This window comes from Tenrec ecaudatus, chromosome 1 (assembly GCF_050624435.1).
Source record: "Tenrec ecaudatus isolate mTenEca1 chromosome 1, mTenEca1.hap1, whole genome shotgun sequence".
Taxonomy (NCBI): domain Eukaryota; kingdom Metazoa; phylum Chordata; class Mammalia; order Afrosoricida; family Tenrecidae; genus Tenrec; species Tenrec ecaudatus.
The window spans coordinates 98,769,997-98,787,140 of record NC_134530.1 but is presented as its reverse complement, the minus strand read 5'-3'; the positions used below and the strand labels follow the sequence as shown (position 1 = coordinate 98,787,140).

At 42.9% G+C, this 17,144-nt stretch overlaps 2 pseudogenes; both read right to left on the bottom strand.

The window, feature by feature from the left end:
* Positions 1-9,877: 9,877 nt before the first annotated feature.
* LOC142431385 (tubulin alpha-4A chain pseudogene) lies at positions 9,878-15,491 on the bottom strand (annotated as a pseudogene).
* Positions 15,492-16,431: 940 nt separating this feature from the next.
* Positions 16,432-16,782, bottom strand: LOC142436303 (methionine-R-sulfoxide reductase B1 pseudogene; annotated as a pseudogene).
* Between the last annotated feature and the right edge of the window lie 362 nt (positions 16,783-17,144).

Genomic DNA, 17,144 nt, shown 5'->3' with positions numbered 1-17,144 from the left:
TAGAATAGTAGGCAATGTTTACTTGCATGTAGGATTGCAATGCTATTATAGTTAGAAACTTAAGATCCAAGTTAAAGAAGCCCTCAGTAGCTCATGTTGCTTTCTTTTTGTCTTCTTCTTTCATCTGGATATCTGTTTATTTTCAAACGTTACTTAAAGTAGAAGTATAATAAAAAATATTCAACTGTGACTATTGGAGTAAAGGACACAGACAAACAAAGTGATGGTAGAAGAAGAACAGGGTGCTTAAAATTGCGACTTCAGATGTGTGGCCAATGACAACATCCAGAGGAATACTTTCCAAACTTTGTAGATCAAAACTCTCAGTATGAAAGGAATTTTATATATATTCAATACAAGCAAAGTTTCACAAAACAATTCTATTTTTAAACTCTTGCAGATATTTTCAAATATGTTACGTAGTAGCATCGTGTGCTACGAGCAGGGGGATGTGGGCTAGAGGAAAGGGTGTCCGGGAAGTCCTCCCTGAAAATAAAGTCATGTTTTAGCTGAATCTCCAAAAATGGTGTGGGAGACGATCGCACGGGGAATGGGCACATCCCTTATCTTTCTGTGCCTGATCTTGGTTTCCTGTGAAATTAGAAAGCTAGATTAACAGACTCGGGGTAGATGGGAAAGAGTCAAAAATGTCATCTAGTCTGACAACAATTCTGATTCTTGAGTCCTCTCCAAGTATCGCTGCCAAAAATGTCCAAACTTGGATGAACTTGCTTTCTGTGGAGGGCGGTGAAAAAAACTGTCCCAAGTCACATGACAGAGGTTTCCTCATGCATTCATTCATTCGTACATTTTCCACAACTGCCCTAGGAGGGGTAATGCTATCTTTATTTTGTATAGAAGATAATTAACAGAATTGGCCTTGAAACACAACTATATTAATAACCTCCATTTCTAGGACTTGCCCTTCAAGATGTTAATGCTAGCAGGGTACCCCCCCTTCACCTCACCCCTTTTTACACCAACATATGCAGAACAGCTGGTTGGGGTTAAGGAACAAGCACAAGGTCATGGGACAATGTCTTTGAGTAGCTAGCTGGCCCTGATCCAGCCCCAAACTCACATCCTGACCTTATTTGCATCAATTTAGTGATAAATATTTCATATTTTACTTGCTTCCTTTCTTCCTATTCAAGCAACCCTTAATGAGATCAAAACATGAAAAATAAAAACAACAACAAACTAAGCCCGTTACTTTCTACTTGATTCCATTTCAGGCAACCCAAGTGCTATAGAGTAAAACTGTGTTCCACGAGGTTCTCATGGCTAAGCTCATTCAGAAGTTTGAGGTCTGGGATCTGAGATCATTCACAAGTTTGAGATCTGAGATCTGAGATCATTCACAAGTTTGAGATCTGAGATCATTCAGAAGTTGCCAGGCCACTCTTCCAAAGTGCTTCTGAGCGGACTTGGACCTCCAACCTTCTGCTCAGCAACCAAGTACTGACACACTTGCGCCACCAGGGACTCCTTTATTGAGTTCCACTAGGTGCTAAACCTGAGAATGAAGAGATAAAGCTATAAATTCTGCTACCTTCCAAGTGCTCACAGATTAACAAGAAGAGAGAAAACTAAACAGAAGTTTTCTTACCAGGCATGTTGAGAAGTACTGTGATAAAGTAAGTACTAGCTGCTAAGGAAATATACACATCAGGGGCATGTCAAAACCTTTAAAGCTCTAGGATTAAGAAAAGCATTTTGCATCTCTTAAACACTTTTAACTTTTACATGTTACTTTCTGATAAGCATTCACATTTCTAGTCCCTCCCACCAATCAGTTCTCATGAAGGGTTAGGCTGCATGCCTCTCCTGACAATGGCCTTCTTTTGTTCTCCTACCAGCATTATTTGTTGTCATTTACACCAAAAGTATGTAATTTACACAAAAGCCTTCTTTTTAAACTACTGACACCATCCTCCTTGCCATATCACTTAGAAAAGACTCCACGTGAGTCTCACTCAGAACACTTCCTGGACAATCCCTGGGCTAAGGGGCTATCAAAGAAAAAGACAGAGCAATGCTTTTCAATCCTTCGTCTCCTTAGAGGCTTCTGGCATATTTCAAATGTTCCAATGTCTTCTCGTCACAGATGAAAAGAGGTCTGAATTGTTAGAGAGGGTTGATGCCCATGAAAAACGCCAGGTTGTATTTACCTTAGCGATTGCCGCAAGGCACAGCCAGGGTTTAAAACAATGGATATGTTCATATCATTTTATAATCCTGGGATTTCTGAATGGCGCTTTGATACTCTTGATTCCGACCCACCATGAGGAGGGTTACCATGTCCGTTTGACAGCCTCATTAACTCACTGATACACTCCCACCATTGCCTTCTTTTGTATTATTGCACACCGTCTCTCTACAACAAAATTCGTAGTCACCCCACAGCACAGGGTAGAACTGCTCCCCTGGGGTTTGGAGGCTGTAACTCATTATGGGAGTAGAAAACCTCATCTTTCTCCTATGGAGTGGTCTGTGGATTTGAATTACTGACTTTGTGGTTAGCAACCCAACACAACCTATTAACCACCAGGGAAAGCAGAGGGTTATCAAACCACGACTGGATGGTTGTAGGTGGGTATTGCGAGATAGGGACTAGATTGGAATGGAAAGTATTTATGATATAATAGTTGAGGACTGATTTTGAATCCAACTGAAGTCTAGATGATCACGCTGATTTTCTTGGGCAATAATTTCAGTTCGTTTGTAGTCCTATCACCCGGTAACAGGTACTTCTCAGAGCAAGTAGGTACGTTTTTGCATTTTGCTTGTTCTGAGTACTGTTTAATATAGCAACAGGCAATTTTTCCAAACATATTATTGTTTATTACAGGAATAAGAGATTTTATTTGTTTCAGTATTCATTAAAGAGATGGAAAGAAAGGTAGCAGGGCAGTAAGACCAAGTTGAGATAAAACAAAGCCACAAAAGCCAAGTAGGTTCCTTTTGAATCAAGTCCAAAGTTTTCAACTTGGCCTTTAAAACCCTCTAGCATCTGAAGCCCTCATGCCACAATGGCACCATGGTTAAGAGCTCAGGTGCTGAGCTGGCAGTTTGAACCCACCCAGCTAGTCCCTGGGAGAAAGACCTAATGATCTATATCCATTCAGACTTCAGCCAAGAAAAATCTTACCGCGCAGTCCCGCACTGTCACAAGGTGTCCCTATGAATCAAAAGTTGATTTAACAGCACCTAACAACAGTATCTAAAACAACGTCCCACTTCAGCATGGTTCTTCGCCTACAAAGTAGCCAAAAATCATTAGTCATCACTCCTTTCTGGAGTTTATGTACCTTCATGTGATAAGGATCAAATCGCAGCTCCAGCACTTTACCAAGCATGTGACAACCTTGCAAAAAGCTTTAATGATTTGTGTCTGTTTTCTCAACCGTAAAATGGAGATAGTAAGAATGACTGTAAAAAGGAGATGGTAAGAATAAATACCTCTTAAGCAAACTGCCACCGGGTTAATTCCGACACAGAGCAACCCTGCACAGGGTTTCCTAAGCAGCGAATCTTCCCAGGAGCAGACAGCCTCCTCTTCCCCCTGGGAACAGCGAGATGGTCTGACCTGCTGCGTGCGCAGTTAGCCATGCAGTGCTTCTCCCACAGCACCACCGGAGCGCCTCGTCTCCCCTGGGCAGAGACCAATAAGATAACCTGCTATTAAACAAGTATGTTTTGTGCATCATGCTAGCTAGACAAAAATACTGTCAATTACCTGCATTCAAGAAACTTGTATTCTATCACTTCTTTGCCTTTTGGCTAAGATGGGTTATAATATCCGGTCTTCTCAGTTTAGGATGCATAAAAAATAAACAAAAATCAATGTCTGGTTCTGTTATGCTATGAAGAAAAATAATTGGTAACGTGATAGAGGATCACAGTATTGAAGATATAATCTATGTTCCCTAGTAAGTTACGAAAGTTCTCCATGAGGAGGTCCAACCAAATCACCAAACTCATTGCCATTGAGTACGTGCTGACTTGTAGTGGGTTTCTGAGACGTTCACCGTTTGTGGGAGTAAAAATCCCAGTGTGGTTCTGCAAACGTGCCAGTGGTGGTTTTGAGCTGCCAACCAGGAGAATCGAATCCAAACATGCAACCCGCACACCAGCAGGGCTCCTCCCACAAGGAGGTAGCATCGGATAAGGACATACTCACATGAGAACATGGGTGAGGTGTGTTTGGTCAAGAGAAATAACAGATGCAAATATCCTGAAAATAAAAGGATATTGGTGTGATCGTGAGGCAGAAAGAAGAAAATTTTTGGTGTGTAGTGGTTGAAGATGAAAATACACGGATTTGAGGAGGAAGGAATGGGCAAGATATCATAACTTTGTAAGCAGCAGTAACCAGTTGGTATTTTATTCAATTTGTCAATAAAAAGTATTAAAGGTTATAAGTTGGGAAATGGTACTATCCAATTTATGGTTTATACATATTAGGTCTTAGTATAATGCTTGGTAATAGGTAAAGCTTCCAAAAATATTAAGCTCTAAAAAACAAAGTCACTGATGTCAATTCCATGTTGATTCATAGCGACCCTGTGTGGATTCTGAGACTATACCTGTTTACAATGTAGAAAGCCCAGTCTTTCTCCCATGTAGATGCTGGTGGCTTTGAACTATCAATCAGGCAGATCACAGCCAAATGCATAACCGTTACATCACCAAGGTTCCCTCAAAAATATTATGATTTGTAGTAATTATTAGCCATTATCCACTTGTAGGGCACTATTGCATCCCAGGATTTCATAACAAACTATACCTATCCTTTAAAGATAGCACCGCAAAGCCTACGAGATGACCTTCTTCAAACATGATATTATTTTTTAGTGAATGCTAAATATTGTGAATACTATTCGTTGAATGAATTGGTGATATTGGCTCCCTTTATCCCACATCACTTTTGTTCTGTCAAGCAATTAATTTAGTAGAAAAACAGCTTGGCCCTGTGGGGACTTTATTAAAAATATATCTGTAGTAACCCTGATTCTAGGGCTAGAGCAACTTAAAACTATATGCTTAGAGAGTTATGGATGGTCAGAACTATGGTCGCTCAACACTGTGCAACCCCCAGGTTTTCTGTCTCACTGCAAAAAGAAAACCCTGTAACTGTTCTCAGCTGCTGGTACCATTTTTCAGAAGATGGCCCTTTCATGTCAAAAGCCATTCAAAATATAACTGAGGAAGAGCTGCCTTTTCAAAGTAGAACCAACCATAATGACACAGATTGAAGATAGCTTGATGAAGCAATGCCTTCCAGACTAGGGTATGACTCAAAATAAGAAGAGACAGCTGAGAACATCAATTAATAATCAGAACTTAGAATGTATGAATTATGAATCTAGAAAAATTGTATATCATCAAAAATTGAATAAAAGGCATAAATATTTATATTCTAGCCATTGGTGGGCTGCAATGAATTGGTATTGGCCATTTTGAATCAGAAAATCCTACAGTGTTCTATGCCGGGAATTAAAAATTCAAAAGGAAGATCATCACATTCAAGGACTTTTCAAGATCTATAAAAGTACAATGTTGAGTGTGATAGGATAATGTCTACACTTCCACATAGAAATACAATCTTTATCAAATTTATCACCAACCACTAAACTAGTGATGCAGAAATTGAAGAATTCTACTACTATCTTCATTCTGAAATTGCTCAGACATGCAATCAAGATGCATTGATAATTAATGGATATTGGAAAGACAAAGTTGGAAACAAAGAGGAAGGAATAGTGGTTGGAAAATACGGCCTTGGTCATGGAAACAAAGCTGGAGATCACATGATAGAATTTGCAAGACCAGCAACTTGTACATAGCAAATACATTTTTCAACGACACAAAAGGTGACTATGTATGTGCAGTCCTCCAGATGAAATGCAAAGACATCAAATCCACCGCTTGTGTGAGAAGAGACCAGGGAGAAACTAAAAACCAGACCACTAGGCCCACTGTGGGATAGACGGACAAATGCTCTTATGTAAGTTCAGGTTGAAGTTGAAGAAAATGAAAGCAAGTTCATGAGAGACAAATACAACCTTGAGTATATCCCACTTCAATTGCAAGGAATCTCAAGAAATAAATGTAATGTACTAAGCACTACTGACAAAAGACCTGCTGAGTTATGGCAGCGGTTCTCAACCTTCCTAATGCCATGACCCTTTAATACAGTTCATGTTTTGGTGACCCCCTGACCACAAAATTATTTTTGTTGCTACTTCATCACTGTCATTTTGCTACTGTTATGAATTGGGCAACCCCTGTGAAAGGGTCCTTCAACCCCCCAAAGGGGTCGCGACCCACAGGTTGAGAACCACTGAGTTATGGGATGACATTGAGTATAATATACATGAAGTGTAAAAATCACTAAAATGATAGCAAAGAAATAAAAGATCAAAGTGAGTGTCACTCTAAAAATTGCTCTCTTTTTTTGTTTCTGCAAACAAGTTTTATTTAAATAAGTTTAAATACATCACATCACATGAAAACTGAAGGGGGGGGGGACCAGTTGTTACTTCACGTGGCATCGGGCAGCTGTGGCTGTGAAGTTGCGAGCTCTCCAGCTGGCTACATCCGTCTGCAATGTGTTCCCTTGTCAAAAGTTTAACGCGGATCGAAGATTGGCCTCACAGTCTAATGGTCTTTGGACACCCCCTTGCTAGGATATGTCTGGTCAAAAAGAACCAAGACCTTGGTGGCAAAGCCAAAAGCCCTATCACCTTACCGGAGGGAAGGGGCTGATCTCCAAAGGCCCACCCCCTTGTCTGGTTGGCCGCAACACCAGGGGATCTTTCTCTTGCTACCAAAGCGTCCCGCTAGTGGTACAGCTGCCTCATCCCTTCCTCCCACGGGGGGCCTGGCTGTCCAGGTGGTGGATGCCATTTCCTGAGGGCAGGGGAGTTTCTGGCCAGACATAGCATCTGAGAACTCGGGGCTCTGCGCTTGGCTGAAACATGCTATTGTTTTGTTTCAGACTGGGCACTGCCAGGCACCTACTGCTCGACCTGTTTCAATGAGGGACTTCAAGACTAGACAGCATGGCTCTTTTCAGTTTATTGCATGAAGGAGTTACACTAGTCCAAGTTAAAAGTGGACCCCAAATGGTTACATCATACAAGCTGTGAGGTTTTAAACTTGTGACAAGGGACAGAGGGAATTTTTCTACTTATTGCAAGGAAATCCTCACTTAAGCTTCCGTGAGCCACAAGCACTTAAAACCCATGAACCTTCAGCTGGTCGTCCTTAGCCAGTCCAATCTCTACAAGGAACTGGCATATGTTCTTGCGCTGGTCACCCTGGAGCTGAATCACTTCTCCATATTCTGGATGCTCAATCACAGTACCATTGCAGGCAAATTTCTTCTTAAAGGCCGTCACTAGCTTCTTTTTGTCGTCACTTCTCCATATTCTGGATGCTCAATCACAGTACCATTGCAGGCAAATTTCTTCTTAAAGGCCGTCACTAGCTTCTTTTTGTCGTAGTCATCAGCGATCCCTTGGACAGTGGTCAGGGTCTTCCTGCCGCTGCGCTGTTGAATTCTTATATGGATATAATTCTCTGTCCCCGCAGGCAGCTGGTCATCACCCTTACTTGCATCAGCAAAGGGGTCGAAAGAGTGGAGGTTCTGGATAGCGGACATACGATACGATTCCTTTTCCTCGGTGGAAACGGCCTGCGGAAGGCGGCAGATGGAGAAGGCGGGCAGGAGGGACGGAGCGTCGGGAAGCGAGGGGGCTCGAGGGGGAGGCTGCTGAGTCCTCGGCGGCGGCTCAGTGACTGGGGTCTAAAAATTGCTCTTAATCATAGAGTAGCGAAGGCCAGTGGAAGAAATGATGAAGTCAAAGAGCTAAACAAAAAACTCAAAGGACAGCTTGAGAATACAAAGAAAATTATTATAATGAAATGTACAAAGACCTGGGTTAGAAGACCAAAAAAGGAAGAATGCGCTCAATATGCTTTAAACTGAAAGACCTCAACAGAAAACTCCAAGCCTCGAGTTAGCATCTTGAAAAGGTCTACTGGAAAAATACTGAATGATGAAGGAAGCATCAAACGAAGATGGAAAGAATGCACAGTGACTGTACCAAAAAGACTAGTTGACACTGCACTATTTCAGGAGGTTGCATATGAGCACAAACCACTGGTACTGAAGGAAGAAGCTCGAGCTGGACTGAAAGCATTAGCCCAGGAGAGGGTGCAGGCATGTATGGAATACCTATGAAAGATTTCCACAAGCTGACGAAGTACTGGAAGTACTCACTGATCTGTGCCAAGGAATTTGGAAAGCAAATACGTGTTCAACCGACTGGAAGAGAGCCATGTTTGTGTCAATGTCAAAGAAAGGTGACCCAACTGAATGTAAAAATTGAAGAGCAATATTATCGATGCAGCATGCACGTAAAATTTGCTAAAACTAATCCAAGAAAGTTTGCAGCAATTCATTGAAAGGGAGTTTCCAGAGGTTCAGACCAGATTCAGAAGGAGGGTGTGGAACAAAGGATAGCGTTGCTGACATCGATGGATATTGGCTGAAAATGTTTATTTGTGGTTTGTTGACTGTGCAAAGGCATTCAACTGTGTGGATCATACCAAACCATGGATAGCTTGTTTGCCATTTCTTTTCATTCCCATTGAGAAGAAGGGGAATTCCAGAGCACTTAAATGTACTCGTGCAGAATATGCACAAGAAACAGTTGTGTGACCAGAACAAGGGCATACTGCATGTTTAAAATCAAAAAGAGGCATGCATCAGGGCTGTCTTCTCTTGCCATCCTTGTTCAGCCTGTGTGCTAAGAAAATAATCAGACACACTGGACTCTGTGAAGAAGAATGAAGTACAGGATTGGAGGAAAGTTTATTAACAGCCTGTGATGATAGAACCTTGCTTGCTGAAAATGAGGAGAACTTGAAACATTTGTTGATGAAGATCAAGGATTGCAGCCTTCAGTATGGCTTGTCACTCAAGGTAAGGAAGACCAAAATCCTCACAACTGGACCAAGAGGCTACATGACAAATGAAGAAAAAGTAAAGTTGTCAAGTGTTCCTCTTGCTTGGATCCACAACCAAGCAGCAGTTGAGAAATTAAATGACAGTTTGCATTCAGGTAAATCTGCTGCACGAGTCCTCTTTAAAGTGTTGCAAAGCCAAGATGTTCCTTTGAAGATTAAGGTATGCCTGACCCAAACCACGGTATTTTCAATCACTTCATATGCATGTCAACATTGAACATTTAATAAGGTATACAAAAGAAGAATTGATGCATTTGAAATTCGGCATTGGTGGAGAATATTGAAAGTACCATGGACTGCCAAAAGAACAAAAAGAAATCTGTCTTGGAAGAAGTAAGACCAGAGTGCTTCTTAGATGTAAGGATGGCAAAACTTCATGTCACGTAATCGGACATGTTGCTAAGAGAGACCAGTCCCTGTAGAAGGACATCATGCTTGGTGAAATACAGGGGCAGCGGAAAAGAGGAGAGCTGTCAACAAGATGGATTGACACAGTGGATGCAACATGGGCTTGGGCTTGGACCTTGGGCACGATTGTGAGGTTGGCGCAGGACCGTGCAGTGTTTTATTATGTTGTGTGTAGGGTAGATATGAATCGGAATTGACTCAAGAGCAACTAACAGCAAGCACAACATAATTTTCTCTGCAAGAAATTGTCGTGGAATCTCATCTTGCTCATTGTAGCTTAATGTTCAACCAAAACTCCAACAGAGGTTTATAAAGATTTACAGATCTCCTTCTCTATACCGATCGCTTTCTCTGGGATCCTTTATAAATTCTAAATACTCAGCACCTCCAAATTCCAGTCTCTGGAAAGTCAAAAGAGTCCCCAAAAAATCTATCTCCCTATGAAAGTCAAAAGTAAAAGGTCTGGATCAATGCTGAGCACACCTTCTCTCACATAGTCTCTTTCTATGCAGGATATTTCCCTTGTCTCAGGGATCACTACACTAGTCTTTGAGATGCTCCATACCTAACAAATTTATAAATTTTGTGCAATTTTATTCGTGTTTATTTTTCTCAAACCAATTTATTAGAATATAATCCAGACATCATATCATTCAGTAGTTCAGTTATATCAAGTAGCATTGTACAATCGCTAACACAATCATTATTAAAATATTTTCTTCCTTCTTGTACTCCTTGATATCAGTTCCCTGTTACCCACCCACCCCCTACTTCCCCAGCTGTACCCCCTAGGAAACCTTATTCTAGTTATTGTCTCTATAGATCCTCCCAACCTGAGTTTCATCTACCAAAAAGCATAGAAAATAACATAACACTCAAGAACATCACCAACAATAACAAAATCCAACAGATAAACCCTAATTTTAAAAAACATAAAATATTAAAAACTAGATTGAGCTCAAAGTGTATCAAAAGGGAGAGTAAATCACAAGGTTTTAACCATTCAAGTCTGATTTATCATTTAAATATACTATACTCATCGCTCCAATACTCTCTGTCTGATGATAGCCAGCTTATTTCTAACCCTCCAAGGGGATCTTGTAGATCTTACAAATGTACTCTGGGCTCCCATTGTCATCCATATCATTTTGCAAATCGGAATTTCACAATGGAAGCTGTGATGCCATTCCCTGCTTCAGATTTGGGTTATATAATTTACAGTCCTTGGACCACAGATGTTCACGTGCTTCTTCCATATGCGCTTAGTTGACATATCACTTAGATGACTACTTGTTTGAAAACAAGCCTTTAAGACCCCAGATATTATTCTTTGTGATAGCCATGCACCGCCTAGTATCCTCACCACACTTTGCTGTAGCATCTATATCGTCTGTATTTCCTTCATGAGGGCACATGTAGAGCAAGGTCTTGCCATAAGAATTGATTGTTCCTGGATTAAAGCTAGGTGTGTCAGTCTGGGTAGACTAGAGAAAGAAATTCATAGAGACACATGTGTATAAGAAAGAGGTTTATATACAAGAGCAATTGAGAAAACATCCCAGTTTAGTACAGATCAAGTCCATAAGTCCAATATTAGCCCATGTGTCCGATACCAATCTATAAAGCCCTCTTCAGACTCACGAAACACATGCAATGATGCCGAATGCAGGAAGATCACAGGTCAGTGAGTGGGAAGTCTTGTAGATCCAGTGACATTGTGATACCAAAGGACCTTGATCCATAGGGTTTTCATGAGCTAGTTTTTTTTAATCAATTTCTAGACCTTTCCTTCTAGTTCACCTTAGGAAACACTTTGAAACTTGTTCAACATCACAGCAGTATGCAAAGCCCCACTGCCCGATGGGTCTGACTACACATGATGTGCATGCATAATTTGGGTATGTCTTATGTGATTTATGGCCCTCTAACACACAACATCAATACTGTTTACATTTCCATATGTCTTAATGATAGGTTGCACCAGGCAATAAAAAATGGGATGTCAATTTCTCTCATGCTCTTCTATGATGGTTTTCAATTCAAATCAACAGATTTTTTTAAGCCCCATCTACTAGCCTTTCAGCATGCTAAGCAGTATAGGTGATTTTAAAAAGAAAGAAAAGTGCCTGCTCTCAAAGAGTTTACAGTCCAATAATCAGCAAAATATTCCCAAGTAAATATAGTAAAAATATGATAGTATTTGTAACTTTCCACAAAACAGTTATCTGGAAATTGTAAGCAAACACTTGGCATAGATTTTACAAACTAGGATATCTATTCCACAATTGTGTTAAATATCATAGTGTTGTGAAAATTCAATAACAATCATATTATAAGGATATCACACTCAAAATTAGCCTGGGAATATATAATTATTCCAATGATGAAGTAAATATAATTAATTTGCTGAGTACTTGTTGGAATGAGGAAGAAGCCTGTGAACCATTCAGAGATTTTCAAGACTAGGACAGCTCTCTACCTGCTTTTTTTTTTTTTTCAGTTTTTACTATTGTCATCATCTAATCTACAGATCTCTGCTCTTTTTATATTGTTCACTGTTATGGTCTGAGGATGAATATAGTGTTTAGCACATAATAGGCCATTTATAAATGCAGAGTCTCATTCTAAAAGTAACTGCATTCTGCGATATTCTCCAAATAGTGGAGAATGTTTCTTCATTCCTATATCCATCCAAATAAGCATCATGATTCTAAAACATAACAAGAACATCACTCTGAAATTTGGCCCTAGAGAGAGGACAATGATTGAAAGCAGTTTTCTAAAGAAATATGCACTATTCACTTCTAACGTTATGTTTACTTTTATTTTCCTAAACTAAGTTATGTAAGACAAAGAAAAATACACTTTTACAAATTAACAACAAGTAACTCTAATATGCTTTTTTAATTCGATCATTTAAGGTAATAAGCTAAATTGTTACTGAGTTAGTTAAGTTTATTGTGCCAACCTGGCTGATAAACACATGTGGGATGAATTGAAGAGCGGTGAGATACATAGCTCCGTGAACCTCGCTTTTCTAGTTCTCGGGTCTCTTGCTTTCTGATGGTCAGACCCGGGTGGCAAGGCTTCAGCTGGAAAGGCTCACTTCCTGCAAGACATCCCTAAAGAGAAGCCATGGACCTACCCTGATGCAGCCTGCATGCTGGAGCAACCTTGTGGAGACCCTGCCAGCACTGAGTGAGATGCTTACATGCTCACTGACTCGGCTATATGCCTGAAGTCAGAGTCATTTCGTCTATTTTGTGAGACTGAAGAGGACTTTGTAGATCAGTGTCAGACATACGGGCTAATGTTGGACGTGTGGGTTTGGACAGCATTGGGTTGGGATGCTTTCTGAATGTACACTTACCCTTTATATAAAACTCTCTCTTACATGCATATGAGTTTCTTTGGCTTTTTTCTTTAATTTACCCAGACTAACACAGTTACCTTCTGGCTTACATGCTTCTTTAGCTTCTTTGAATAGAAAATTCACAGAAAGAAATATCTGTGTCACTTTTTTTAACCGTGCAGAGACTGTTCATTTCGAAAGGAGTTTGCAGTGAACAGAGAAATGAACGCCAGGAGTCGATCTACTCTTCTGCCTCATCCTCGTCCTGTAAGAATCGATGCCCACCTCCTCTCGGCCTCAGAGAACTCGCCCTCTTCCCTGCCCTCGCCCACATTCCAGTGCGCAAACGCCTGCTTGGAGAACATCAGGTCAAACTTGTGGTCCAGGTGAGCCCAGGCCTCAGCGAAGGCAATCGTGATGCTCAGCACACGCACACGGCACGCTGCACCTTGGCCAGGTCACCCCCGGGCACCACAGTGGGTGGCTGGTCGTTGATGGCATCCTTGAAGCCGTGGGGCACCAGTCCACAAACTGGATACTGCCCTTGGTCTTGATGGTGGCACTGATGGCGTTGACATCCCAGGACACCACGTCTCCACGGTACAGCAGGCAGCAAGCCGTGTCCTACCCATGGCAGGGCCACACTTCACCATCTGGTTGGCGGGCTCGAAGCAGGCGTTAGTGATCTCTGCCACGGACAGGCCTTCTCAGCAGGTCCACATGGAGGGCTCCATCGAAGCGCAGGGACGCCGCGATGGAGGACAAGATTGGTCCGAGGAGGCGCTCGAGGTTGGTGTACAGGCGCTCGACGTCCAGGTTGCGGCGGCGGCTGTGCCCGATGGTCTTGAAGGCTCCGTCGGAGGGCTCCAGGGTGGTGTGGGTGGTCAGGATGGGGTTGTAGGGCTCGACCACGGCCGTGGAGACCTGGGGGGCTGAGTAGATGGACAACTCAAGGCGTGGACTTCTTGTCGTAGTCCGCCGAGGGCCGCTCCATCAGCGGCGAGGTGAAGCCTGAGCCCTGGCTGCTGCCAAAGCTGTACAGGACCAGGCAGCCTGGAATCCCGTGCGCTGGTCCGACAGCTTTCGGACGGAGGCAGTCGGGCACCGGGTCCGCGATCTCCTGGCCAATGGCAGAGTGGCCGCAGGCGTCGTTGTTCGCAGCATCCTCCTTGCAGGTGATGAGTTGCTCAGGATTGAAGCGCTGGCAGTACAGGCCCTTTCTGGTCTCATGGATCACCGTGGCACCAGGTCTACAAACACGGCCCAGGACATGTGCTTCCCAGCCCCAGTTTCACAGAAGAAGGTGGTAAAGGAGTTGTCTCCCCCACCAACACACCTGCCCATCAGGCTGAATCCCGGGATCCAGGCAGTAGCGCTCCCTCAGGCATTGCCCGTCTGGACACCTGCTGTCCCCACGTGGACTGAGATGCAGTCACCGCATGGTGAATCCAGGCGGTGCTGCTCACGTGGACTCTGGGTGACAGGTCTCAGAACTCTGTCATTTTCTGGCAAGAAATCGAATAAAATCCAGGGAGGACTATGATAAGAAGATATGCTTTAATAAATCACTGAAAAACATCTTTCAATGGTTAGCTCCATTGTCTCACTGAGCTGCAGTTTCATTAGAATGTTGTTTCAAAGTTCATAAACTGATGTTAAAGACAGCAAGAAAAACAGAGACATAAACAGAAACTGAGATAGAGAGATAACCTAGAAGTGGGTAAGCTAAAGTTCTTTCATTTGATATAGTCTTATAGTGATAATTAATATTCTGTAAAAATATTTTGATACCTCTATTTATTCTAATTAAAACATATCATATAGTCAGATTTTTGTGTATCGTTTACTAGTGCTTAAAGAATAGAATTTTAGAAAGCATATGCTGCTACTTTTATTATATATTAATGAAGGCTACTTAGAGTGTGTCTCAAATTTTCCTGATCAATATGCCTAAAACTGAATTTGAATAGGCTGTAAAGTTAGATTACTGTCTTCAGGAACATAAACATTGATTTTTTAACACTTTATGTTTACCAGTGAAATTATACTAATGGGTGAAATATTAGCTTTCTTGGCATTCACTTGCTTCCTACATTGTAGACCTGAAACACTTTATCATTAAATCCTCACATCCTACTGCCAAATCCATTTCTTAAAGTAGTTGCAGGACTGATAGATTGTACCAGAGATGGTCCGATGTGTTAGATTATTAAAAATGTAATCGCCCAGAGTTCTCTTTTACACTTATTTATATGGTCCAGGGAACCTGGGTTAAAAACAATTCTCTGACAATCTTACCCTTGAATGACCTCATATGCAAAACTGAGTTTCACAATTCAAGAATGTTAAATGATAATGTAAATTATTGTTTTTTTTAAAATGACTTCATCTATTATGTCATGAGAAAGAGCCTTGTCGGTAAGAATTATTACTGTGCTGGTTCCCATTTTCCATTTGCATCTGACACCAGCCATCCTACAGCGCTCTCTTTACCTTGATTGATCTTCTGCAGCAGCATCCACAAAACCCATGGAAACATCATGTCTGTGATAAAAATTTTAATAGAACAGAGAGGACATAAATTAGAAAAATATAAATAAAGAAATGCAAAGGTTGAAAGGATCCCAGCATGAACTTTACTGCCTCAGGGGAATGGCTTATGTCTCAAAAGGGCTCACTTACCCTTGCTCATTCGCACCCGTCAGCAAACTTAATGACATCATTTGTGGAGTCAGCCATTGGCATTCCTCTAGATCAGGGCTCCTCAAACTTTTTAAACAGGGGCCAGTTCACTGTCCCTCAGACAGCCGGAGGGCCAAACTATAGTTTTAAAAAAAAAATCTATGAACAAATTCCTGTGCACACTGTGCATTTTTTAGGGGGGGGGACAATCCCAGTCATGGACACGGCAGCATGCTGGGTCTCCTTGCTTTATCAGTTTCCAGCCGATCAGTTCAGAAAGTTGGAGAGGGTGAGGCGGGAGAGGGTGAGGCCGCCACCAGGAGCTCTGAACGTACTCTCCTGAGGCAGCCTTGGCAGGTACAGACTGGGACAAGACCTCCCAGGCCCCACCGGGGACTGGTAGGAAGACCATGGATCAGTGGCTGCTCTCCCACGCAGATGGAGACCTGGGACTCAGGGGTTGTGCCATGGGCCTGCGTGCCCCAGCAGGTCACAGACCATCGGTGCCCTGCTGAGCCTGGAAGGATCTGACCAGAGCGATTCATGCAGTGACCACCGGGCTGCAGCCGCCGACTGGGACATAGCCTTGTAGTGGTTGCATCTGCTCAGACAACTTAGATGGTCAGCATGGGCCCTGGTGAGGACTGGAGCTCCTTTGGGAACTGGGGCTCACAGGGGTAAAACCAGACAGGCATGGAGGGGCTGCCAGGCTGAGGAGAGAAGCCAAGGGTGTTATGACTTTCAAGACACAGACACCCTAAGACCAGAGTCCCAGCCTGGAGCCTCGGAGGCCAAGATGAACCAGCCGTCGGCCCCATCCTGGCACAGGGGGTAGGATGGTCAGGAAACACCGATCCCTCCATCCAGCCCTCCCTGCCTGAAGGTCAGTAGGCTGTGGTTCTAAAGGGGGCTGACCAATGCCTGTGACTGCTAGGGGTTGGGCTGCCCGCTTACTTCCCCTGGGAGGCAGATTTGTTACCTTTGGGGATGAACTTCAGGGAGCTGCTGAATATTCATAAGCAGGACTGCCCCCGCTTGGGGCCATCATTGAGGACCTCGTGGCCAAGTGCGTGGCCAAGCCCATGGCTGCATTTACCGCAGGACACCTTAAAGGCATCAGGCTGATTGCGCTCGGCCACGCTGTCATCGTGGACGGTCTCCGTGAAGGCTGGCCACGGCGACCAGTGCTCGTACTTGGAGCGGCTGGAGAACGGCTCATAGCCGCACTTGGCACACACGGAGACAGCGGGTTCAAAGTGATTCTGGAAAACCTCGCCCCCGGAGAAGCTGCAGAAAGACATAGTGCTACCAGGTTCCCGTCCTGCTCTCACACTCCCACAGCTCTGAGTGCACCGACCCCACCGCACAGATCTTATTTTGAAGTAAAAAAAAAAAAAATGGGCAAAAACACCCGGCGGGCCAGATAAATGCCTGCTCTAGATAGACTGCTGTCGGTTACTCCTTTTATCCAGGTCCAGTTGTAGACAAGCACCAGAAGAGATTTTAGAGCAGAACAATTCTGCAGGGAGACCCTGCTTGGGTTACTTGAGCACTGCACCACTACTTCCACTCTGCGCAGGTACTTAGGCCCCATACTGTTACCTCCTCTCTGTGGATCGGGCTCTGCTGACACCAGCATCCCATTTTTCCCAATTGTTAGCTA